The sequence below is a fragment of the Haliaeetus albicilla genome, chromosome 8 (genome assembly GCF_947461875.1).
Source record: "Haliaeetus albicilla chromosome 8, bHalAlb1.1, whole genome shotgun sequence".
In the NCBI taxonomy this organism is placed as follows: domain Eukaryota; kingdom Metazoa; phylum Chordata; class Aves; order Accipitriformes; family Accipitridae; genus Haliaeetus; species Haliaeetus albicilla.
This window is the reverse complement of record NC_091490.1, coordinates 18,744,984-18,770,528: the sequence shown is the minus strand read 5'-3', so window position 1 is coordinate 18,770,528 and position 25,545 is coordinate 18,744,984. Positions and strand designations below refer to the sequence as shown.

Here is a 25,545-nt window from a genome sequence, read left to right as displayed (position 1 = left end):
AAGCAAAACAATAAATCTCTCTAATTTTAGCGCCCTGTTCTCCTATTAAGATTCGAACATGTCAGCTAACAGCCTTTTCATAAAACTTCTTAGTCATACTCAAATGCATCAAGTAGAAAAACCTTGTGGTCCAAGTAGCTGGTGTCTGGTTGCAGTGCTTTCCCTTTTCCTGGGCAGGGCAAGCGATTCTGGCTGCCGGAGCTCCAGTGCAGGGAGCTCCAGCGCAGGGAGCTCCAGCGTGCTGCAATGGGAGGTGGAGGGGGCTGGGCGGGATGTCGCTGCTTATGAAGGTGGTTTGCACATGTTGCCTGAAGAGTGACATGCAGTTATTTTGGCTAGAAGTAAAAATGGGAATAAATGCATCCCTGTAGGGCTGCTTTTTTTCTAGGTGGAGGCAAAGGTTGTCATAAAAGCCCTGAAAGATCTTTCTCGTGCAGGCACTGCATGCTCTTTTTGCTACAATTAAAACGCAAGCAAATAGCATCCTTGGTAACCGTGAGCCTAGAGACCACAAAATTACAATTCTTACTGACCAGTGGGGGAACGAAGGGAGCCCTGGAGCCTTCCCACAGCTTCCAAAGTGCTTGTACTCTACATGTTGTATAAATCGCAACACTGTTGGGCTTTCTAGCCTATATTTTCACTTAAAAGTAGTATTTTTAACTCCTAAGATCTGAGGTTTACGCACCGAGTGATGATGATAATCCCTCTGCTTTTGTGTCAGAGACCTGCAACATGAAACATGGTTACATCATGTTCACAGTGAGTGTTCTTAAATATAATCTACCACTTTTAAAAAATCTGTTTATTAAAAACTGGAAACTTCACATCTAAACATTTGATTATGTATCTTTAAGCCAGCAGCAGCTGTGAATCATGTTTGTAGCTCTGTGAAACTCATCCAAATCCATCCTCACTGCTGTAGCAACATGCTGAAGCTCTGAATCCCATTGTGCTCTTTGAAATGGCTTCAGAAAAGAAGTGACTGATAAAGCAGAATGCAAGCTAACACGGTTAACCTGTGTTTTAACCAAATAAGGAATTGCGTGTCACCCAGGTACAAGTCTTGCTGACAAGGAATAATTCTTTCATCTGTCTCTTCCCTGAAAAAACAATTGTGTGAAAGTAGAAGAAAGAAAATAGCCTTATTTGGATAAAGAAGCAGGAAAACAAGTCTTCTAAAAACAAACAGACAAAAACCCCATAGGTTAAAACAGAAACTGCAAACAGGAGAAGACAGTATGAGCCTGAGGTTGACACTTGTTTTGTAGTCCCTGAAATCCAGCTGATGGCTGCATTTGCTGTGCCTCCAAATCTTCAGGGGTGCATTTGGGTTCCTGGCACCAAGGAGGTTAGGGCAAATACTATCCTTAGCTGAACAGCCGAGGAATACGTTTTAACCCCGAACTGTTAAAGAAATAGGCAGTGACAGGGAAAAGAGGCTTTAAATCCAGTTTCTTGTGTTGAAAGTCAACCGTACCCATTCCCTTTGCCATCTGGAGTACGTTTACTGATGCCTTCCTTTTAAGTGCTACGTATAAATCCATAGGCACTTGGTCAAGTCATGAAGGAGCATGAGCTGCTCTTCCCACATATGGCCTCAGTCACTGATTTGGTACTGAAATCTGAATTTTCCAGGTTCTGTTCATGTAGGGATTACCATTCACTGCCTCCAAAAAATCTCTCCCCTTTACTGTTTTATAATGTTCTCTTCTCATTGAAATAACTTCCGCTACTAAACCCAGTGTTCTCTGACTGCAGCTGGCCATAAGTGCTAATAAACGACTAAAGACCCTGACCCAGAATGCGAGTGTTCTTCTAGGTTCCCAAACTCATTTCTTTGCCCTCAGGCCCAGGTTCCCATCTGGGGACAGTACTTAGCCGCGTCTCACTGGGCTGCTAACCTGACCGTTTTCATTATCTTCATTCCTAGCTTGGTTTGTTTTCCCTTTCCTCAGTTTTTGCTTATATCCACATTTGCTTTTTCTTCTTCATTTTTCATCTCTCTTGTCCTTTAGGACTTTATTTTACCGCTGGCTACCAGTGATGAAGCTTTTCTGGGAAAGTCCTATAAGCTATATCACTGTGAACACAGATAGACTACTGCTTAGTATTCTTAAAAGCATAGCTAATGGCCTGATTTCTGATCTATTTGATATGGAGACAGTAGCTGTCTGTACCTAAGTGGTGGGGGGAGGAGGAGATGTTTAGATTTTAGAGTGACTTGGAAGAGAAATTGCACAAAACAAAAATCCCAAGTTACGTAGTTGGTACCAACCCAGGACTCTGGAGCTGACTCTGCTGTTGGGACCTGAGCTCTTGCCTCATGAGTTGCCTTACGCAGCATGAGCCCATCTAGGAAAGTGAACGTTTTGTACCGTCTTTCTGTTTTGTCTGCATAAAGGTGGATTACTGGCTTTTCTTTTTTTTTCTTCTTTTTTTTTTCCTGTTTTTCTTTCTTTTTTTTTTTTTTTCCTGAGAGCCTTTCTGAAACCATAAAAGTATTTAGAAAATGGAGCATTTGCTTGAATGATTTTTGTGAACAAGCAGCTGGTTAGCTTCTCTGAGCAAAGTGAAACAGGGATATCCATTAAAAACTGGTAAAAACATATTGGAGATAAGAATTTCAGCCCATTTATGAGTAAATGATGAATGCAATAGCATGAAATTCTTAGGAAACTAAACTGTGATTTCAGATTTAGATATAGAAATGCACCAAGAGTATGTGAGCAGCCCCCTCCACTGCCAGCAGCAAACAGAATCAGCAGCCTACAGGTTTCTGTGATTTCCTGCAATATGCAGCAGCTGGCACAGAATTTCATAAAGGATGGGGAGAAGGGCAGGAAGCCCTGCTTTCCAGTTGCTCCTGCTGTAACATGCGTTGTGGAAGATGTATGATGGTCCAGGCTATGTTTTCTTCACGTTACCTTAGAAATTAAAAGCAGCAGGTATGTTACGCAAGAGTATCTAAAGTCTAAATGTGTACGATACCTGCTGCTGTAGCAGCCAGGTTTACAGTGGACACATCTTTTATCTTTTCCTCTTTTAAAGCAGTAGGTGCTTAACTTCCTGTTGTCTTCCAGATTTCAGATGGTGTCCCTACCTTAACAGACTGAAAATTTCAATCCTGGCTATCTAGTGCGAGGTACTTAGCTAGTGTCCTGGTCTCAGAGAGATCCCTGGATGGCCGGTGAGACCTCCCCATCCTCAAGCAGTCAAGGCTGATTTTGAATTTAGGTGCTTTGTTTCAGCTTTCTGCCTCTCAGAATTTGACAGAAGCTGGCAAATCTGTTCTGCTGTTGCTGTTACTACTGCGCACAGAGAGAAATCTCTGACCAGTTTGGGACCACAATAAAAATTGAACAGTTCCTGAAAATTGAACCAGATGTATTCAGAGCTTCAACTGCTTCATACTCCAGCTGCCAGCAAACGGCAGCACGTGCTGCCCACAGCTAGCACTGGTGTTCGCTGCTGTCATGGGAAGCTTGTTTATTGTCAGAGAAAATCTGAGGACTTTCCCTACTTTTTCTGAACTTGCCCTGCGTGTACTTTCTCTCTCGGTCCCTTTCCCCTGCTCCCAGGAGAGCATTAGTTGTGTCGTTTTGAACTAGAAAGGTTCTTCTTAGAAGTCTGTTAATTCCAGAAGACTTACAAAGGTGAGATTCCTTACCCCTCTTCACCCTGCAGATCTGAACTACTTCCCTACCTGACGGTGGTCTCTGCCTGCACAGCTTAACAAAGCCCATCTCCAGTTCTGCACCTAGGAACTAAATCAAATGAAATAATAAGTACAAATGTAGCCTTTCACCACATCAGTACTTTGCCTTGGTTAACAGCCAAAACTATTTTGATCTTACTCAACAGCGAAGCTATGAAAACAGCAAGGCAGTATGAAATCATTGCGGTGTTTAGGTATGGTTAGTGTTGTAACTGGAAAATAGAGAATGGCAAAGCCATGGCCGCGGGCAGCGGTGGTACTGTGGACACACCGAACGAAGCCACATCCTAGTCCTTAAGCTTTCCTGAACGTCAAGTTCTCCATTAAAGTCCATGTGATCTCTGACCTGATTAGTGCTGGGAACTAATTGGATAGGACAGAGGAACTGTGCCTACTGCTAAAAAAATTGCTCAGAAAAAACTGGTATAAGTCATCAGAAGCTGGTGAAATGCATCTCCTTTAAAATACCCTGTTTGAGAAGTTAATAGGTTGAGAATAAGAAATGCAAAATATAGTATCTTTGAAAAACAGGTGCAGCTGACATCTGGCATGGAAAAATATATTGATACTTCAAGATCAGAAATTATGTAAGAAACTAGAAAAAGTGATTCAACTGCTTCAGGGAGCCTTAACAGATGTATCTGCTGTTTCTAAAAATGCATATAAACCTGAATATTTTGTTGTCTCTCTCCCACACAAAAAACGGCTTACACTATAGAATGGGAAATTGTGATGGGTTGACCCTGGCTGGACGCCAGGTGCCCACCAAAGCTGTTCTATCACTCCCCCATCCTCAGCTGGACAAGGGAGAGAAAAATATAACAAAAAAACCTTGCGGGTCGAGATAAGGACAGGAGAGATCATTCACTAATTACCGTCACGGGCAAAACAGACTCAGCTTAGGGAGAATTAGCTCAATTTATTACAAATCAGCCAGAGTAAGGTAAACGAGAAATAAAACGAAATCTCAGAACACCTTCCCTCCACCCCTCCCTTCTTCCCGGGCACAACTTCACTCCCGGATTTCTCCACCAAGCCCCCCCCAGCGGCACAAGGGGGACAGGGATGGGGTTTACGGTCATCACACATTATTTTCTGCCGCTTCACCTCCTCAGGGGGAGGGCTCATCACACTCTTCCCCTGCTCCAGCGTGGGGTCCCACCCACGGGAGACAGTCCTCCACGAACTTTCTCCAACGTGGGCCATTCCCACGGGCTGCAGTTCTTCACGAGCTGCTCCAGCATGGGTCCTTTCCACGGTGTGCAGTCCTTCAGGAGCACACTGCTCCAGCGTGGGCCCCCCACGGGGTCACAAGTCCTGCCAGAAAAACCTGCTCCGTGGACTCCTCTCTCCACAGATCCGCAGGTCCTGCCAGGACCCTGCTCCAGCGCAGGGTTCCCACGGGGTCACAGCCTCCTTCGGGAACCCACCTGCTCCGGCGTGGGGTCCTCCATGGGCTGCAGGTGGATATCTGCTCCACCGTGGAGCTCCCTGGGGTGCAGGGGGACAGCCTGCCTCACCAGGGTCTTCACCACGGGCTGCAGGGGAATCTTCGCTCCGGTGCCTGGAGCATCTCCTCCCCCTCCTTCTTCACTGACCTTGGTGTCCGCAGGGTTGTTTCTCTTACATATTCTCACTCCTCTCTCTGGCGGCTGTTTTCTCTTACTGTCCCCACTTTTTTTTCCTTCTTAAAAATGTTATCACAGAGGCGTTACCACTATCACTGATTGGCTCGGCCTTGGCCGGCGGCAGGTCCGTCTTAGAGCCGGCTGGTATGGGCTCGCTCTCTCTCGAACACAGGGGAAGTTTCCAGCAACTTCTTACAGAAGCCACCCCTGTAACCCCCCCCGCTACCAAAACCTTGCCACATAAAACCAATACAGAAATGCAAGGTAAAAAGGAGAGAGTTATCCCACTGCAGTATTTTCATTAGGATTGTGCGAGATAAGTCGTTTCCCATAAAATGGGAGGGGGACCGAGCTGTGGAACCCACGTGTGCTGCAGCAAGGCTGGTAATTAGAATGTAGCCAGGCAAAATCACAAGGGGGTGTGTAATAAAAGAAAGCTTTAATGTGATTTAAATACCGTGACGGAGTTGCATTCAGTGACAGCCTGGTCACCCAGTACAGTGCGACATCATCCTCTATAGAGATGTGTTCCTGCAAGAGGCTTCCGCACTGGCCATCTGGCTCGGCTGCAGGAGCGCGGTGCAGCGAGGGACCGGTAACCCGGTGGGACGCCCGAATTTGCTTTAACGTAGGCACGGCTTCTTCTCATAACAAAAGCTTGAATATGACCCTAATTTTACCTCATGTGGGAGCATGTCGTTTAAAAGAGATTAAAACCAAAGGTATAGTGTATTTTGGATACGTGCCTATAAATCTCCTTCGTGTGCTTGTATTGCTCACACGCGCAGTGGGCGAGGTGTGCGCTGGGCAGCGAGGGCTGTGGAGAAGCATTACACCCTTGCTCAAGAAAGTTGGGAAAGGTGTAACACGCATCCGCAGTTACAGAAGCCCGGTGGTGGCAAGGAGATATGAGCTGGGCTTTCTTTCTCCGTAGCTTCCATCTGGCACAGTACGTCTCCTTTTAAGTCCTCTAAAAAGGCACTGGTTTTCCTGTTGCCTGTATTTTAACTCTACCTTTTTGGTAATTGTTGGGTTTCTTCTCATCAGTGTGTGACTAATGGGGGGTGATTTATTTGCTTCCACTGCTAAGCTTCCTGTGCCATCTACAAGTTCGCCAAGTCTGGCATGGGTGCATGTTGCTGTTCTTTAAAACATAATGGAATTATTTACCTTTTGCTGGTCCCCAAACAGAGACGATCGCTAACAGCAGGCAGGGCAGCTCCTTCTTCTGAAGTCCTAGCCCGAGCTGCTCTGCACTCCTCCTGGGAAGCAACTTCTTTGAGAATGGACTCAGTCACTTCTCTCTCAGTTTTTTCTTGTCAACCCTTGTCTTGGCTCTGGTGGGAATTATCCCCTTATATCTTCCTCCCTCTGACAGAGTCATGTTTAAAAAATTGGCTTTTTTCCTTGCATGCCATAAATACATAGGCATAACATTGCCTGTATTTGTAAGGCTCATTGTGCCACACAGTTTTGTTAGTCAAAATTAATCTGTGAAGTAAACAAGTAGCTGGATACTTTATAGACATAACAAGTCTATAAACAGTTTCTATAAGCCACATATTTTTAATTTAAATTTAAATATTTAAATTAAGGGGTTTTTTTCAGAAAGTAGGTGGATTTGGGATTGTTCACGCATGTAAAGGACAAACTACAGGGATGAAAGGCACAATTTAAAGGCAAATGAGGTACTAGAGTTGCAGAAATCTTAATACTTCACCTGAACAGAGAGGAATGCCCAAATATGTCAGTAAAGCAGACATTAGCTAATGCTGGAGCTTTCTAGAAAGATCCTCTCAGCTCTGCTGTGAACACCCAGTACCAAGAACAGTTATTCCAGCCAAAACTTTTGACTTGTGTCTTCTGCTTGCTTGTTCGCAGCACAAACAATGCAAAAAGAAGGTGTTTCCTGCCCTACTTGGGCTGATGCAGCAAAAGTTTTCACCATGTGAAATTCCTGAAGGCAACGAGTCTCGGTCACAGATGATATTCTGATGATGAAGAAATTTGGGAAGTGAATTGGTCAGACAGATTCAATGGCCAAAAGACTTGGTGATACCTCCATGAAGGGCTACCTATGTATTCCCTTGTGCTAAGGCAATAGTAGGCAGAGCGGAGACAAGGACCTGAAATTCTGCAAGGCTGGCAATGCTTGCGGAGCAGAAGGTACATCATCTTGTTTGTCCTCCTCTTGTTCACCCCAAATCCCGTTTGTGAAATGAACTATTCTGGAACAAATGTGGAGCCTGGTGGAGTTTTAACAGGTGGCCATGCTACTGCTGCTGCTCAGAACGTGAGCTTGTTTTCCTCATTTTAGGTTGTGCTTTTTCCTTTAACCTACTGGTTTTATATGTTGATTTTCAAGTATAATGAATACTCTGACATGAGTAGCATCAAGAAGGGAATCAGATTAGCTCTTTAAGCTCTCCTGTGTGTGGCCTGGAGTAAAAGAGAGGGTTGACAGTGTGTTAGAGCCGTGTGTCTCAGCTGATGGAGATACTGGCTTTCTCTCTCTCTCTGTGCACCCGAGATGTTCAGTTATTTCCGAACAGTCACTCATCACGCTGGATGTTATGCTGCTGTTCTTAAAGAAAGTGGGTAGAGAACTACTTTTCAGAAGTTTTCTTTATACTCCAAGAGGACGGAGGCAGGCAATGATACAATTATCAACACATATATTATCATTATGTGAGAACAAAAAAGGATAATCTGGAAAATTGTCGCTGATGGATAATCAGTCTCCAGGGCACTGGATTTCTAATTGTCCTGGTCTGTGTTTAAACATGTCATCAGGATTAAGGGAAAAACATCTGTTTTCTATAATATTGCAATAAAATAACTTACAGACCTCAAGGTCCTTTCCAGCACCTGTGTATAACCAGGGTAGATGAATCATTAAGGGATGATGCAGATACAGTAATTCGGATGCTGGATCTAACAGTTTCATTGGGACAGAGATTGCTTCAAGCAGGCTGATGCAGGTATGGGCTCTATCTGCAACTAGAGCAACAACTGTGGCAAAACCAGAAAGCAACAGCTGACCACCCATAACTCATTTACTGTGTTCTGCAATAAGCCTTACAGAAAAATTTATGGAGCAGATGGGCAAGAAATGTTCATGGCCTTACGTGCCTGTGACTTTTTGTAAGCAGATACAAGTGCATGTATCTCAAGAATTCCTCACCGAGGCTCTTGGGTCGTGTAAAAACATGAAATGGGCCTGGTGGAGAGGATTCTTGAGCTTTGAAATGAAACCATCATGGATGCAATTAAAAATAATACTTGTCACTGTTACAGATGTAGCATTTGTTTGTCTAATACACCTTGTAGAAGATCAGGATGATGTAATTAGAGCATCTGGTGCTCCAAGTGAGACTAAATTAAGAGTGCCCCATATGGGGTTAGGAATAGGGGAGTTCTTAGCAGGGATTGTCATTAGCCAATGACAGCATTAAGGTTTTACACTTCACTTCAAAGCAGGATGCCAGTAGGATCACACTAATGCATTGCCTGTGATTCTGTGGATGGACTCCTGGGCCATGATCCTGAATCACATCAAAACTGCATTTGGGCTAACTGGTGGAGATGTAAGGGAGCGGGATGAGTGGGGTTTCCTTCCTTTCTGGATCTGTTTGCGAGGGCAGGTTGCAATGCAGCACCAGCACTGCTGCAAGAAACCTGCCCAGCACCCCCTGGGCTAAGGACGGGCGCAGGCCAGTGTGGGCAGCGGGACGCCAGTAAATCTGCTCCATGACTCCTCAGCGCACGTGTTTCTTCTTACTGAAGAGGACTCATGAGAACCAGATGTAGGTTTGTGGCAGTTTTAGTGTTGCAGACTAGAGAAGATGGCCGTGCCGGGGCCGCTGGGTGCACACCCTCCTTGTGCCGGGCTTCAGGCGTCTGCAGGCTGGGGCTGCGTCTCTGCGCTCGAGGGCACCTGAGCTGTGGTGGCTTCCCTTAGTGTTTGCAATCGCTGTGAACCTTCGTTACAAAAAAACCCCTCCTTATGACTCAAAATAGCATGAGACCTTGGTTTTTTTCCTCTCTTGCTCAATTTCAGATTAAAAATACCATGAGAAGAAAGGCTGTTACTTTTTCTGTATGTTTAATATATTTTTGATTGATACAAAAATTAAATGAAACAATGAGCATATATATACACACACACACTTACACACCCATTCACACATGCACATGAAATGCAGATAATTTACAGTAGCATTTTCCCACTGGCTGAAGTGGGTATAAAAATCCCAAATGTTTATTACTTTTGAGATGAAGGTCTAAGGTTACGTTGATGGATTCTGATTCATGTTAGTCCCCAGAACAAGCTATTCATTCACTGTTTTCATTTCTAACTCTAGTAACTCCACAGTTGTTTTTTTTTTTTCATTTCTAAAATCAGTGCAAAGGAGAGACAAAGCTATTTCTGGAAGCAGTGGTTTCCCTTCATTTGCGCACACAGTCGGCTCTGTGATGACTATGCCTGGAAATGCCCTGCTCCTTCCTCCCACCTCCTGTCTCTTTAGAGTATCAGCTCCTTGAGAAGGGAAGCATCTGAGTTTTGTATCTGCATAGCTCTGGTACTAAGGATTTCAGTTGAAGTTTCTTCCTGGTAATACAAATAAACAGTAATAATCAGAATGATGGTTTCTACCAGGCAACAATAAATGAGCCGCCTGAGCGGCATGCCAGGGTGAGGCTGGTTAACTCATGAGGGGGGGAGGGGACGGAAGTTGTCACTGGGATATTCTCAGCCAGTTTTGTGCTGTGATTTAATTCTTGTGTGAGAACAGTATCAGAAGATTTATTTCATTTAGTATATCTGAGACTATTAGCTATGACAAGCAAGATACAGTAAATTTTATAGTGTACAGAGCATATAAGCGTGATACGAGAATCCTGTTGCTGATGTATGAGAAGAAAAGGCCTGAAGCCCTGTTTTATTATTCTGTAAATATGCTGTGCTAGAGGCTCTAAAAGCAAGATGAAAGTAGAGGGGTTTTTTTAATGTTCATTACAAAGGAGTCCTTCTCACACTTGGATGGGTGAATCCCCTTCTCCGACTGTGACTTTGTGTGGCCACTTGTCTGGAGAGTCCCTAGAGGTCAGCCCTAATAAAAGGTTATCAAATACTGAGAAATGATGGACTTCTCGGTAATCAGAGTCTGCTTGTAAGAAGTGCCAGATAATTTATTTACCTTGTAGAAACAATAGAGCAAAAATTGAATAAAGGAGGACATTCTTTTCAATAGAAATATGTAGTAGAAAATAATTTTAAATAGCTTTATTAACATTATGAAGATTATTTAAAAATTGGCAAAAATGTAGCACTGAGGTGCCAAATTTTCCTAATTAAAGAAAGGACTTCAGCTGATGTCATTGGTGACATGAAAATGATGCACATGAACTACAGTGTGCAAAGCTTCCCTGCAAAGCTATGCATAAGGCTGGACATTTGACATGTTCAGTTCTGTACTCGATATCGTACAACTAATTCCTGGCCTAGTGTAAGCTGCTTATGAAACTAATTATGGTTAAAAGGTACAAGAAAGCAGTAAGTTCATATTAAGATACCCTTCTTAACATCAATCCTTCCTAACATCACAGGCAATTTACAGTAATAGACAAAAATTGATCAGGGGAGTAATTGAAAATTGTAGCAAAGTGTGGTTCGAAACACGGGAAGAGATTTAGGCTTAGAGAAAGACAATATTTTCCTGAACTACACTTCTTTTTCCTTTCCTTTTTTTTTTTTTAGCATATTGCTCATTTACTGGGGAAAAGCCCTGGCATTATGATATATATCTGGGGAGGAGGACTCTTGTTTCCCCTTAGGGGATTGATACGCAGACCTGGGATTGCCTCGGTGATCTGGTTATGGACGTACCTTAAACGTTTTGGTGTGGTGTATCCGAGAGTCGTCCAACCTACTGAAACTCCTCCGCCTGGCACCCAGCATCTCGGCCCTCGCTGAGCCGCAGGGCAGAGGTAGAGGAGTAACGCTGGGCCCTGGGAGCTGGGCTGTGCCCGGGTGAGATGGGGCGTCCAGCCGACGCGAAGCACCTGCCCAGGAGGGACCCAGGCGAAAGGAGACGGTAGAGAAGGGCCCCCTCCGGCACCACGGCTCTAACGCTCTCCTCGGAGGTGAGAGATGGAGGTTCAAATCCCTTCAGGCAGAGAAGGGATTGAACATGGATCTTCCACATCCTGGGTCACTGCCCTAATTACTGGGTTAGTGGATAAAAAGAGAATGACAGCAGCTGTGGTGAATCCAACCTCTTATTTCCTTTGTGGGCTTGTGGGGGTTTTTCTCTGTTGCAAGTGCCTGAAATGAAACATTTTGGATGAAACAAAGCACATTCCTCACTGCAAGGTCTATGGGATTTGTTTTGTTTCAGCAAAGAAAGCTGGAAAATATTATTTCAGATTGATCTGAACGTGGGGTTTTTACGCGTTTTAGATTCATTCAGTTGCTTTACAGCAGAATCAATTATTTGCACAAACCTATTTGTAAATGTTAAAAACCACAATTCGAGCTTTGTCGGAGGACAGTTGCCTACAAAATCTCAGCCCATACTGGCGGGCTGCAATCGTCCCAGTGAAAATAACTCCCAGTACAGCAGAGCTCACTGAGGCGGTACGATAGGCTCAGGCCTGAGAGTAGACAGGTATGTGTATGCACTATTGAAATACTGAACACTGTAAAATATATATTTACATTGATTTAGAATCTTTAGTAAAAAAGGGGCAGTCCATATTCCGTTGATACCTTTCACTGAAAACAAGGGGCAGCTGGTCCCACAGTGAGTATCTTTGGGAAGTGCAGTTAGGTACAAGTCAGAGTGGTCTTTCCCAGGGAAGGATAACGACTTGGTACATGCCTTCCAGCGGCTCATTTTGGATGACCATGTTTGGATGCGTTCTTGGTGGCTGGACAAGCCAGCAGGTCATAACAGTACTAAGGCTTAGTTAGTGGTACTCACTGGAAGGTGAGGTGTGCCGTGCAGACAGAGGGGGTCAGCGCCTTCAGGCAGAGGGAAACTGAACCCCGTTGTGAAGTCTCTGCTAAGTGAAAGGGAACTATGAACAGCTTTGCCATACTGTTTAAATATTCAGGATTGTGTTTCGTTTTTACTACTCATCGGCTGGTTGGGAGTGGGTCACCACAGACAGCATAGTTGTAGGAAGCAAATGTACACGGTTACTCCTATTATTCCCTTCTTTGGGCCATTGTGGGTTCCAGTATGTCTGTTAATCGTATTTTATAAATGACATAAATGTACATGGAACATTACAACAGGGAAAATATGACAACAGTAATACTACAGAGCATAATCCCTGCCTCAGGAGCTTGCTATCCAAAGGCCTGAACATGTTCATTGTACTTAGGAGGGAGTAGTGTGGAGACGTTATCTGTGCTTGGCTTAACACGAGATTTGGGGTTCTGAGAAATGGGCAGGAAGAGGAGCTGAGAACTGAACTGAGCCTCTCCACGGACAAGACATCTGGGTTTGAGCATCACGCACGAGGTTCTGGTGCTCTGAAAAACCCTTCTGTGAGACAGATAGGAGGGATTTCAGCTCCTCATTCTAGCTAACAGAAAACGTTCAGGGGTTTTGTTTTGGATTAAAAAAAAATGAAAATATGCAAGAGTTTACATTTCATTTAATTCAAAATGATAATTAAAAAAGCAAAACCCAAAGCGCAGTTGGCAATTCACACAGCCTTTCTTAACACTTCTCAGGTGCGGCACAATTACTCTCACAGGATCAGGCCCTGAGGGGAAGCCAAGAAGAGAAATCCTTGAAAGCAACATCTGGAAATTGAACACGAAGTAAAAGCTCGAGTGGAGGTAGGTGGGTTCAGGAGCCGTCTGCAGGAGAGGGAGCCAAGGCTATGCAGTGGGAAGTGTGCAAAAAATGAAAATATGTAGAAACTGAAATGTATTCAGCTGCAGTCACGTTAGCATAATCCGCGCAGTCATTTCCTCTTGACGAGCGTATGTAGCACATCACAGAGCTGGGCCTGTTGTCAGGGGAAGGTAAAGGCGATACATATGTGTGTGCATGTCATGGGCAGAACGACAATGAGAGCGGTACAAGGCATGTATGGGGAGACGCCGCTGAGCAGAAGGCTACAGAAGACGAAAATACATTCAAGAAGGGATGGTATTTTTGTGATAAAACTGACCGGTTGTTCATAATTAAAAGAAATGTTTCCCCAAGGTCACTTGAATTTTTTCGCCAGGATCACAAAGCTGTTCTAATCTCCACCGGTATTAGATCTTGAATTAAGTGTGTGCTGGCATCTGCCAGGGTAAGTATTTCTGTTTTCTCCTCCGAGCCCTCACAGGAAACTTCATTAATCTGGAAGGAGTTAAGTTCCGGAAGGCTCCAGGCCCTACAGAAGGGGTTTGGGGAGCAGTGAAACATCTCCTGCAAGCACTTGGTATCCCACAGAAAGCCAGAATCTGTCTGATCTCGATTCCCATAGACCTTGCGCTGGTAAACATCCCACCGACTTCCTGATGTGCCTAAGCGTCAGTGAGGTTTGAGCTCTGTCAGTCAGCCACAGGGACGTGGAAAGCGATGGCTGCTTTATCCGGGTGGAATGATCTACTCGGGGAGGACAGGCCACGCTTTGGCTCCCGAAGACCAAAAAAGTCAATCTTTGAGCTATTGCTTTTTGCCCCAAAGTTGAACATTTTCCAAGAAGGCTGCCACACTCGTGTCTCTTCCTGTTTAAACTTACATATGGCATTGCTTATGGCAAACAGGCCATAGAATTCTGCAAATCCCTAAATATCAATCTCCCTCCTCCCAAAATTTCAATTGGACTTGCACTACTTTTTTATCCATGAACGCCTCAAGCGTATGAGGGCTGCTGTACAAATATAAAATTTCACCTTGTGTTAAGGTTTTTTTATTAAGTAGGATTTATCATTATTACCTAACATCCTCCTCCGCCCAGAGCATTTGTTGTGACACAGGAGGGGTCTGTGATTAGCTCAAGTGTCACGGGCTTGTTCAAGCTCTTTCGCTTTCCTGCAGGTAGGAGTTAATCACGGCTCCCCCTTGGGTTACATCTCCTGGCAGCCTTTCTGCCTCTTGCGTTACTTGCTCTCTGGAGGCTGGTGTGGAGTTCAGTGTCGACGGACCTACACGTACATTTATTCCTCTGTGGCAAGTGTTTAAAACCTGGAGGGGCTGCCACGGGCCTCCTCGGTTAAAGGGGCAGTTGGACTCCCCGTCACATCTGGGCTGCGGTTTCTTAGCATTCACCCAGGCAATCACTGCTCATTGCTTATGAGGGGAAAAACTGAGAAAGGCCGCTTTGTTGTTTGTTTGTGTCCAGTATTTTTTTGCAAGCAAATTGTTGGGACAGGCAGCGCATCTTTGATACTTTGTCTCTTCATCAGAGTCCAAGACAGCTGATGACATTATATTGGGCATTCATTTTAGATCTGCTGAGCCCACAGAAATCAATAGTTTTCCATTATCGGGTCCGGCTGGGTCACTGGTCTGTCAATGAGCTGTTACAATCGCTGTACAAGGGTGAACCTGACCAGTCAATTGCTGCTGACAAGAGGAAAACACGCTGACAGCCACTGGAACAAGCCAGAACACAGATTTGCGCTTCGGTTTGCCAACCGAAGAGGCTGGGAGTGGGGCCATTTCCAAGATGTAGGGCACGCACAGTGGGAGAAGAGGCCCCCTCCCTCCCTTCCTCCCTCCGGCGCAGCAGGCAGGCCTTCCCCGCTGGGGGAATTCCCCGCTGGTTTGCCACCGTAGTCCGGAACCCCAGAGAACTCACTAACTGGGGATGAAGGAACTGCCTTCCTCGGCGCTGTGGTTTTCCAGCCAAAAAGGGACGTGCTAAAGGGGAACGCTTCTGCCAGCAGGACCAGTCCTCCTTCTGCGGTGGCTGATGCTGGGGGATGCTGGGCTTGGGTGCTCCTCGTCCGTGGCGGGAGACTGTGCTATGCCGGGCAGGAACACAACAGGGTTAACTCCAGTTCTTGTCTGTGTTTTAACACTGACTTCCTATCCAACTTGAGAGTTGAGCCAAAATAAATATTTAGAAATTATCCCAATATTATGATTTTTAATTTTCAACTTTATTAACTTCTTTCAAGTGTTAAATCCTGACCGTTTTATTTACGCCTCTGGTCGTCTGTTTGATTCTCGCAGAAGTCAATATTCACTTGTGTTCCATCATCAAACAAAAAACTGGTAATCAACTTTATCACTGGAAGCCAACTAGCTGGGTTTTAAAAAATACACTACCCAAAAGAAAGATCATTTTCTTTAAATGAGAGGAGAGGGAAGTCTTTTTAACAGAGAAGAGCAAACCTTCCTTTACTGGTAATTAGAAGCACCAGCCTTATATGACTCGCAGCATTTGGTAGCTCAAGCCGCGTCAGATCTCTTACAGCATTAATTAAAAAGAATTTATGTTTTTTTAATAAAATGCTTCATGTTTTAGCCCCTTTTCTTCCTCCTACCAAATGTGATTATGGGGGCTGAAGGGAATTCAGGTTAATATGTTGACACACTTAACAATGCGGGGTCATGTTGCACAATCCGCTTGGCTGGTTCGGTGCAGCGCAGCCCCTGACAGGTCCTAATCAACCGCTGCCCTAAAGGCAGAGGCAAGGAGAGGATTTTAATTACTGCTCTCTACGCGAGTTTGCCAGCATTAAATTGAGACATAATTAGGCCTCCGAATTTTAATAATTGTCCTAGCTAATTGGGCAGACAAGTACGCTCTGCAGCGTGGCGTGATTAGATAATTAGTGTTTCCAAATGACAAAATTGGGCTCTTGATTGCGGATTCCAGATGCGGAGCGGGGGGGAGGGAGCGGGCGCGGGCGGCTCCCTACGCGGGCAGAGCCGAGCCGGTCCCGCCGCGGTGCCCGGGCGGGGAGGGCGGCCCGGGGACCGGAGCGGGCCCGCCGGCGCAGTGCCGTGCCGTGCCGTGCCGGCTCCGGGCGGGCAGGCGCACCTCCCGGACGCCCGATGCCCCCCCCGGCCCCGCCGTGAGGCGATCGACTTCGCGGCACTAACTGATCTTTTCAGCCCAAGGACCGCGCGGCACAAGTGGCGGCCATCGGAAGGACACCGGGGCTCGGGCCGGCGGGACGGATCCCGCCTCGCCGCGCACCGGGGGCGCGCGCGGCCCGCCGCGGCCGCCAGGGGGCGCCGCTCCCGCGCGGCGGCGGCGGCGGCGGCGGCGGCAGCAGCAGCTCCGCGCCCCGGCGGTGCCCGTGCCCGCTCCGCGTCCCCCGGCAGGGCCGGCCGCGGCACCGTAAGTACCGCTACCCCTGCCCTGCCCTGCCCTGCCCTGCCCGCCGGCGGCGGGGGACCGCGTCCTGGCGCCTGTCCCTCTGCCCGCCCCGCCCGGCCGGGCCCTTCCCCGCGGCCGCTGAGCAGGTGCGGAGCGTCTCCCCCGCCGGCTCCGCCGCTCGGCGCCGTGGCGGGTATCGCCGCCCCGCGCGGCTCCCCGTCGTCGTCCCCCCCGCGACCTGCTACGGAGGTTTGCTAGTCATACAGAGATACCTATAAAAATCCGTATTTCCGTGTGAGCTCGGCCGGAGGCTCGAACGGCCGCGGACGTAACGCCGGTCGCCGCCGAGAGCGGCAGCGCTGGCGCTGCTCGCAGGTGCCGCCGCGCTGCTCCCGTCACCTGCGGGTTTTAGTCCCCGCGAGTCCTTTGCCACTAGAAGTATTTCATTCGTAACGATACGACCGAGCGCGTTAGTAATCTCATTTAAAAAAGAAAATCTCTGTATATATCTGGGGAGGGCGCTGGGGTAAATCCGCAGCGAAGCGGCGGGCGCTGCCGCCCCGTGGGCGCTCCCACGCCGAAGGACAGCGTGTCCGTGCCGGTGGGAGCAGGGCGGCAGCCCCGTGCTCGGGCGCGGCAGAGCGCACCCACTCCCTGCCGGGGAAAGGCTCCGTTCGCCCGGAAAGGAACCGGGGAGGAGGCGAGGGAGAAGCTCCAAAGCAGCTCCCCGAGAAGAGGCCCGTTGCCCTCTCCTGCCCCCCTTCCCCGCCGTGCAGGTAAGCGGCCCCCCGGGCCCGCCGGGCCCCCGCGCTGGGCTGGGCTGCGCTGGGCGAGCAGCGCTCCCTCCCTCCCGCCGCACCGGGGAGCCCCGGCTGCTGCCGGCACCCCCGGGTTGCCGGCCAGCCACCCTCGCCGCCTGCCAGACCCTGCCGGACGAGGACTTGCCTTTTTTATGATTATTTTTTCGTCCGCGAAGAACCGGGCGGTTTGACGCAGCCATATAAAGCCGAATCGCTAATAACCGAAAGTTAAAAGGCGAACGCTTCACTAGGAAGCATTTCATGCAGCTGGTGCAAAATCGCTTTTATTTTTTATCTGCAGGAAAGGAAAAACAGTTTTATGATTTTTTTTTTCTGTGTGTGATTGCACCATCATCGAAATACACATGCTTTTCCTACATCAATGATTTTCACTACAGCCTGAGGGCTTCTTGACTTTAAAGGTCTAGTTATTTTTGCTAATATACCAAGATTTTAACTCCTGTCTGTTTCATAAATCAACTTCAGATGCGCTGTACGGTACTTATATACTTATTTTCAGAGGTATATTCTAGCTCAGTAGATTGCCATCTCACCATCTCGGCGCTTCAAAGCAATGATGTTGGGAATTGTCAGCTCTGAAGATAAGGTTAGCTTACAGGAGCAGTATGTGCTGTGTAAAACGCTGATTTATAAAAGTGTTGCAAACCATATATCTTGCAGGTCAGATTGCATGCGTTACATGATCAGAAATACATTGAGGATTGATCTGCCAGTGCATATTTAAAGCAAAATTCGTGTTGTCTTCAAAGGTCAGGGTGCCGGAGAGGTACCGGAGCAGAAGCTAGAAGGTGCATCTTGCAACCAACCCCAGCCTGGAGAAGCTGTGGCAAAGTCCTCCCCTATTCTGATAACAAGCTCCTGCGGCCTAACGTGCGCACTCCTCGCCCAAGCCCTTGCTAGGAGCGGTAAGCACCTTGCCCTGCTAAAAGTGAAAAATGCCTCCTGCAAACCAAATAGATGCCTACTCATTTTTTAAACTCTTTTCTGACTTTGATGGGCTCCTGACCACCAGGTGACACATCCTCGGGGCCTACGAGCTGCCGAGGGTGTTGCTTTCCCATGATCGGCTGCTTTCTGAGCAGCCTCAGTTGCCTCTGTGCCCAAGAGGGCTCCGGGGGCTGGCTCCGGCAGGCTCCATTTTGTCATCCTCCTGTCAGCGTGCGGGTGAGGCTGCCTGCAGAAATAGGTAGACTTGCGGTGCTCCTGTGAAGGTGACACCCCGCTCCAAGTTTGCAGTTAATCAAGTCCGCTAGCTGAAGTTGAACAATTTAATCAGCGTCTGATGAAGCCTTGGATGTTATTTATCTGCGCTATATCAAATTGTCTTCAAATCTAAAGCAATCATCAGAGGTTAGATGGGGGGAAGCTAACAAAGTAGTAGTAGTCCCTGCCCTGATCCCGCAAGAAATGCTGTGCGGTCACATCGCAGTACAGCCGTGTGAGCACAGCAGCCTGCACTGGTGTGCGGTCAGTGGTCATTGCAAGGCCAAGGCTACCGTGAGGGTCCTGTTCTCGGGACGCTTTTGCACTGTTTACTAACCAGATTACAGCGTGGGTATGCTATTACTTAGCAACCCTTGCCAAGAACGCTTTTCTTCTGCCTGGTGAGAAGGCTGAGACTCTTCCTTCAGGGACACTGTTAGAGACAACCGTCCTGTCGCTTGTGCACAGAGTTTTTGTGATATGGTGGCGGGGCAATGGGAGCTGAAGGGCACTGGGATGTGGCACCGGAGGGAGGGAGCGCTGCTCCTGTTTCTTGCAGGAAACGTGCTCCACCTGTGCTCCCTGCCCTGCCCAGCCTGCTGCTTCATCTCCAGGTGCAGAGGGAAGGTATTGTTTGGCTAAGATGCTACTGTCTTGGGACCTGGTTATTTTTGAAAGTTTCTTTCCAAGGTCCAAGTTAGGACAACGATTCTGATGAGCTAAAGTGGAGAAAATGGTATCCCCTTCCTGACTGATGTCATCTTGGTCAAGCCCAGGCTGCATTTCTTGCTTCTCAGCTGGTAGCTGGGTCTTGCTGGTTTTGCACTTGCTGGGATGGCAGTGCTGACTGTCCACGCTGGGATGGACAAGTAGAGTTGGAGAAATTTTTTTACTTTGTCAGCAGTACGATTATTTTTTTCTGCTACCGAAATAGTTTGGGGTTTTTTCCCCAATGGGTTTAATGGTGCTGCAAAAACGTAAGAAGTAAATAATTAGACCTATAAAATAGGGCATATCTTTATGTATAGTGGTGTAATGGAAACGATTCAACTTCTTAGTGTTAAGATAGCATCATCTCCTTAATGTGCATGCAGTTGTAGAAGCAGGAGAGCATTTTAAACTAGTGGAGGGGTTTTCACTCCCGCTCTCTCTCTGAAGCGCCGTCGTGGTTTTCCTCTGCTCTGAAACGTGGTTGCAAAACCTGCCTCGATCAGGTGTCTCCATTTCCACCTGCGCTGGACCGTGCCGCCGGCGGTGATGCCCGCTGCCGCCGGCGGTGATGCCCGCTGCCACCGGCGCTGGTGGCAGCCCCCCGCCGCCTGCCCGGCGGGCTCCCGGCCTTGCCAGCGCACGGCTGCATTTCTCGGGGTTCGCTATCGGCCCGTCTCCCCGGCGCGGGGAGCCCCCCGAGGCGGGCCAAATCCCGTATTGAGCCCGCCGTCCCCCGGGCAGGGAGCGCACCCCGGGCCGGGGGGGGGCTGGGGAGCCCCCGAAGTTCGCACTTCCAAGGCGGCGGCGGTGGCCGGCAAAAGCGAGCGCCCGGCTAAGAGAGGCGGTGCTCTGCCGGCCAGTTCGCAGGCGGTTTGAGCCTAAAGAAGAAGTGACAGGGCAATCATCTCCCCGGCTCGGCTGCGGATGGGAGGGTGAAATCTTGCTAACAGCTCGTGTATCTGTATATTTAATTGCGACCCGGCTGCATGTTCCTGTTGAGGAAGGGTGCGGATGACAAGCGAATCTATAAAAACACAGTTGACAAACCGGGAAGGGGATAACTGACAGATGAAACGACAGTCGGCGCGGAGCTAACTGGCAAACGCATCAGTACAAAGTCATATACCTTCTGAGAGGAGTAGTAGTTTGTTTTATTCCGGTTCTCCAGAGTTTTATCTACTGTCGGTGTGATGGGGGAGAGAGGAGCTAATGTGCTCTGTTTAGGATACAAACATGCAGATTAGATCAGACTTCAGACACCGTGTTTCGCTCAAGACTGAAAACAGTTAGAGGAACAAACCGGGCTTCCCCCACTGAGGAAAAGGAGAACATGAGGTGGTTTGTGGTTTTTGGTTTGTTTGTTGGGTTTTTTTATGTCTGAAAGGAGGTCTAAACTTGTTTAAACGCAACCATGTCGCATCCGGCTGTACAGCGAGCTACCGGGAGTCGGCGGGGTGGGAGCTGGGGGCCCGGAGCTCCCCGCCGCCGTTGTCCGAGGCTGGGGCGTTTGGGAGAACATCAGCCCGGCTCCCGTTTTCTTCACTTTTGTATTACTTTACGTTTTCAGTGAGGCTAGTGTAATTACGAGGCGTTTAACTTTTTGCCAGGCTCTTTCATTATGGCTTTGCATTTGCACCTCGCCTTTAAGAGAAGTAATAACATTCACAGTCAGGGGCAAATCCTGTTAATGAACAAATTAAAGTTCAAACAGTTATTCAAGTTCACAGCCCCGCTCGCTGCTCCTTTAATAAGAGTTATACATGTTACTTTCTCTCGGGATCACTCCCCCCTTTATTACTTTTTAAGCTTTTCATAAGCACTGGCGGACTATATGGGGCAGCTCCCAGCCTCTAAAGAGCCCACAAATCCTGAAGGGAGCCCTAATCCGGCCTTAATTTGGCAAGTTTTGTAAAAGACATAAAAGCTCGGGTGCCACCCTTGTGCGCTCAGATGATTATATGGCAGGGAACAAGCCGGGGGAAGGCCCCCCCCCTCTTTCCCGCACCCACCTATTCGTGCTGGCTGCCTCCCCCCCGGATCTGTGCAAAAGACGCCTCCGTCAGGCCCTCCCGGATACCGGGCGAGAAATTAGGATGTCTGATCGATAGCCTGGGAATTTCCGCCCCCCCCCCCCCCCCCCGATAGCTCTGCCCAGCTCCGCTGGCCGGGGCCGGGCGGGGGCGGCCGGTGCCCCCAGCCCGCCCCGCAGCGCTGCCCGTGGGCCGGAGCCCGGTGCCTGCTACCGGCGGCTGCCTCCAAGTGTTAGCAAAGCGCAGTTAAAAAAGAGAAAAATCCCTGCACTCTTTCCCTCTTCCGCCCCCCCCCTTCCCCGCTTTCTTATTTTCCTCCAAACCTTTCGCGATTAGAGTGTCTGCGCTCACCTCGACATTTGCATAACATGAATCTTTATTCCCCTTGTCAGGGGCTGCCCGAGCCCAGGGGAGCCGCGGCTCCGGGCGGGGAGCGGGGCGGCCCCCTCCCCTGCCGCGGTGCCGGGCTCCCCGGGCCGGGGGGCGGCGGGCAGAGTCCAACAAAGCCCGGGGAGCTTGACACTGGTGCAAGGCAGCGCCGGTGCAAAAGCGCTGTCTGTGTACAAATAGAGGAGATCACACTCCCCATTATCTACCTCCTGGCGAGTGTTTGATTTCTGACATCTAAAGCTTATCAAGGCAAGCTCACAAAAAAAAAAAAAAGGAAAAGGAAGGGGGAAAGAAAGCACCTCTTCGTGGAGGGAGATCGCTCCGGTTTGGGTGATGCGGGGGGAAGGGGAAAGAGGAGGGGGCCGGTGTTGGCAGAACGCCGCCGGTGCCGGGGCGGGCGATTTCTGCCCCGGCCGTGTCCCCGCGGGCCGAGCGCTGGGGCCGGGGCCGGGGCGCGGGGGGGGCGGGCGGGAGGGCCGGGCTGGCCCCGGCGGAGGGCTGGAGGGAGGCCCTGAGTCCTCGCAGCCATCCGCACAGAAGTGGTTTGATATAATCACCATGACAACTGCCGCCTATGAGCATACAAATAATGGAGATGAAATAGACAAAAGATTAGCATGCCATGAAAAGTACAATAAGTTTCTTATTTAGCATTTAGATAACTGTCTTTCCTTCGGAGCAGGCTTCAAAGTTGAACCCAGTTTAGACCAAGAGGATTAATTCTTTCTCCCGCATGCTTCATTGAATCTCTCATTACCAAACTTTGTCTGTATTGATGTAAGATTTGATTGAAGATTAGAGCATTTAGCAAATCTTGCTTTTCTGCATGTATCAGGCCTTTTCAAGCGCAGCCCGCGCTGCCCAGTGGTCAATACCCTTACTTTTATCCAGTGTCTGCTTCATTTAAACTTAATCAACTCCCTCAATGAACTGGAACAGGGAAACGTCCCTGCGGTAAGAATGTTGTGCTTTCCTTAGATAATTCTTTGCTCCCTCTCCCAGTCCGCTGGCGTTAAACCTAAAATTGCTCTCTGATGAACTTAATCAATATGATAATGACAATTGGGGCCGAATGGCTCGGCCTGGGCTGCGAGTGGAAAAGGTAGATGGCTGTGCCCATCGCCCAAACCCAACTTCTCCTTGTCTCGCCTCTCCTTTTGTGTGCGCGGCTCCCACCTTTCTTTCTCTCGCTCGCTCGCTCGCTCGCTCTCTTTTCCTCCCCCCTCTCCCCCCCTCCGTGACACCGACCGCTGCTCACACTGGAGAATGATGCTTCTTTGTGCGGCAGGAGGACTCGTATGTCACCGCCCGGAGAAGCGGAGCGGAGCGATTGGCTGGGTGAATTATCTGCCTTGTTGCAGTGAATTATTTGCGCTGTTTCCTTTCCCAGTCAACAAGTTTCTGAGGTATAGTGCAGATCAATCAAAGCTGACAGAGCGCATGTGAAGCTTTTACTGTGTAAATCTGGACCTCTTGTCCCGGCTTCGTTGGCACTGGCATCTGTATATCATTTTTATACTGCTACCAGTAGAGCAATTTCAAAAGTATTTGCAAGGAAAATGGATGTCCCCATCTGTTCCTGGAATCATAAATGTGCCACTTTCGGAGGGTTTTCACTGGTAATCATATCTTTAATGATGAACAAACTTGTGATATATACCTTTCCATAAAATGGGGTTTTCTTCACTTTATTGTGATTGGCTGGGATAAATAGCTTTTCCATATGTTAGGGAGATAAAACATAAGATTACCAGAGCTCGTTTGTTTGATCATAAACAAAAGAAACAATTCGCTCCAAACACTCTTTAAACAGAAACAACTGCAGAATTAAATTGTATTAATAGGCTATCGATGGGTCAGGAGGCAAACAACTGTCCCCGTGGAAAAGACAGCTGGTTTAAAATACGAATAGACGGCCCTTCTCGCCGTTCGGGTGACCTTAACGCGGGCGTGGATTTTAAATACTCGAGGCTCGTTTTAATTTTGTCTTTCTTAAAATTATCTTGTCTTTGTCTCTCTCTTTTTTTCTCCAGCTCGACTTTGAATTTCCGTAAGTGCAAGAGCGAGGACGCGGTGCTAGGTAGTGGATTGCCGTGCGCTATATTTAGAAAGCAGCTGGAAGAGAAAATGTCCTCAGGACTGTTTTGTTGTAAATGTCCCTCCCGTCCCAGCACTGTAAACGTAAACGCTCGTTCTGCAGACGTGCCAGCGCTTCGCACTACCCGGGAGCGCTGGGTAAGGACGGCTTAGGGGAGACCCTCTTAATTCTGCGGCACTTCCCGGCGCAGGTAGCGTTAGAGCTGTCGTGTGAAAATTAGAGGTGCCGCTGCCAGTGCTGCCCGACCAGCCCCGGCGGCGGGGGGAGCGGCACCTCGGGTTTATCCCCGCCGGTGGCACCCTTCTCTGCCCGGGGGTACCGGCGGGCTGCATGCACCCGGTGCTCGGTGCAGAGCGCCTCAGCCGCGAGGTTCCCGGCCCGGGGCCCGGAGCGGGTCACTCCCCTTGCACTTCGGCGGGGCGAGCCCTGCGCCGGCCCTGCGGCCGCGGGCGGAGCCGGAGCGCACCGGAGGCCCGGGCAGTCCTCTCCCTCCCCGGGGATCCAGCAGCGACCCTACCCCCAGACCCGCCGCCCGCTCTCCGCTGAAGGGGGTCTCCTCCGCTGGGGCTCGGCCCCTCGGGGGTGGGGAGGGGGTTCTCGGGCCGGGGCGGGCCGGAGGGGCACCCTGCGCCGTCGGGGCACCCTGCCTGGCTGTCACTCAGGGCGCGATCCCCCACGGCCCCTGCCGAGCTGGGCACGGAGCATCTCCGGGGTACGGCTCCCTCCGCGCCCGGCCGCGGGCCCCCGACGGGGCGGGCGGCCGCCCGCCCGGCTGCACACGCCGCCCCGCGACCGTCGTTCGCTCAACGGCGAGGCGGGTCTCCCCCCTCCCGTGCGGTGATGTGCCGCTGCCCCCAGACGGCGAAGGGAGCCGCGATAGAAGGAGACGCCTCCGAGCCCGTTCCTCCCGGCCGGCGCCCCTCGGTGGGCGCAGAGAGCCCGGGGCAGCGCTAAGCGGGCGGGCCCCAGGGGAGCAGCACGGCCGGCGGCTGCCTCGAAGCGGACGGCTTCCCGCCACGGCACCCACCCGTGCCCGCCCCGCCCCGGGCTCCCGGAGCCCAGCGGGAGCCCCGCGGCCGGGGGATGACTCGGTACCGGCGGGCGGGAAGCAGGCACGTTAATGTCTCTTAAGGCCAGAAGAGGCCATTAAATCATCTGCCTGACCTCCCGCGTTACGGGGCCGTATAATTTCATCCAGTTCCTAGGGCATTAAGGCCAATAATTTGTGTTTGAGTAAAACGTGCCTTCCAGAAAGGCCTCTGGTGCTGAGGATTTCAAGAGATGGCGATTTTGCTCCTGTCCTGGGGAGTTTGTTGTGGCAGTTAACCCCTGATTAAGGGACGAGCCGCACTTCCATGGCAAGTTGCCCTTGCTCAAATTACTCCGAGCTGCCAGGTGTATATTTTGGAGCCTACGAGCGCCGTTGTTGTTGACCTATGGCCACCTCAGCCTCGTCCTTCCTTTCACCCAGGTGTCATGCCTTGGCGTTAGCCCAGACGGGGGCCCGGCTCTTCCTTGGGCTGCCTGGGGACTCCTGAGGGATCCAGCTCGGCCCGCTCGGTGACTGTAGCAAGGAAGAGCCCCAACCCCTCAAGCTGGGTAGGCCAAGGGGACATACCATTGAAAACCAGTGCTCAAAGGGCCTAATCCTGCCTTA

The 25,545-nt window shown here is 49.4% G+C and overlaps 1 long non-coding RNA gene across 3 annotated transcripts in view; it reads left to right on the top strand.

Annotated features, from left to right (window-relative positions):
* The first annotated feature begins 16,042 nt into the window (after window positions 1-16,042).
* The window catches only part of LOC138686414 (uncharacterized), a 14,825-nt gene continuing 5,322 nt past the window's right edge, over window positions 16,043-25,545 (top strand). The window contains exons 1-5 of one of the 3 annotated variants that reach the window (XR_011325768.1): window positions 16,043-16,656; window positions 18,206-18,361; window positions 19,219-19,286; window positions 23,824-24,025; window positions 25,360-25,487. This is a non-coding gene — a long non-coding RNA (uncharacterized lncRNA). The remainder of the gene's footprint in view (window positions 16,657-18,205; window positions 18,362-19,218; window positions 19,287-23,823; window positions 24,026-25,359; window positions 25,488-25,545) is intronic. The other 2 variants (XR_011325766.1, XR_011325767.1) reach the window with 2 other exon arrangements.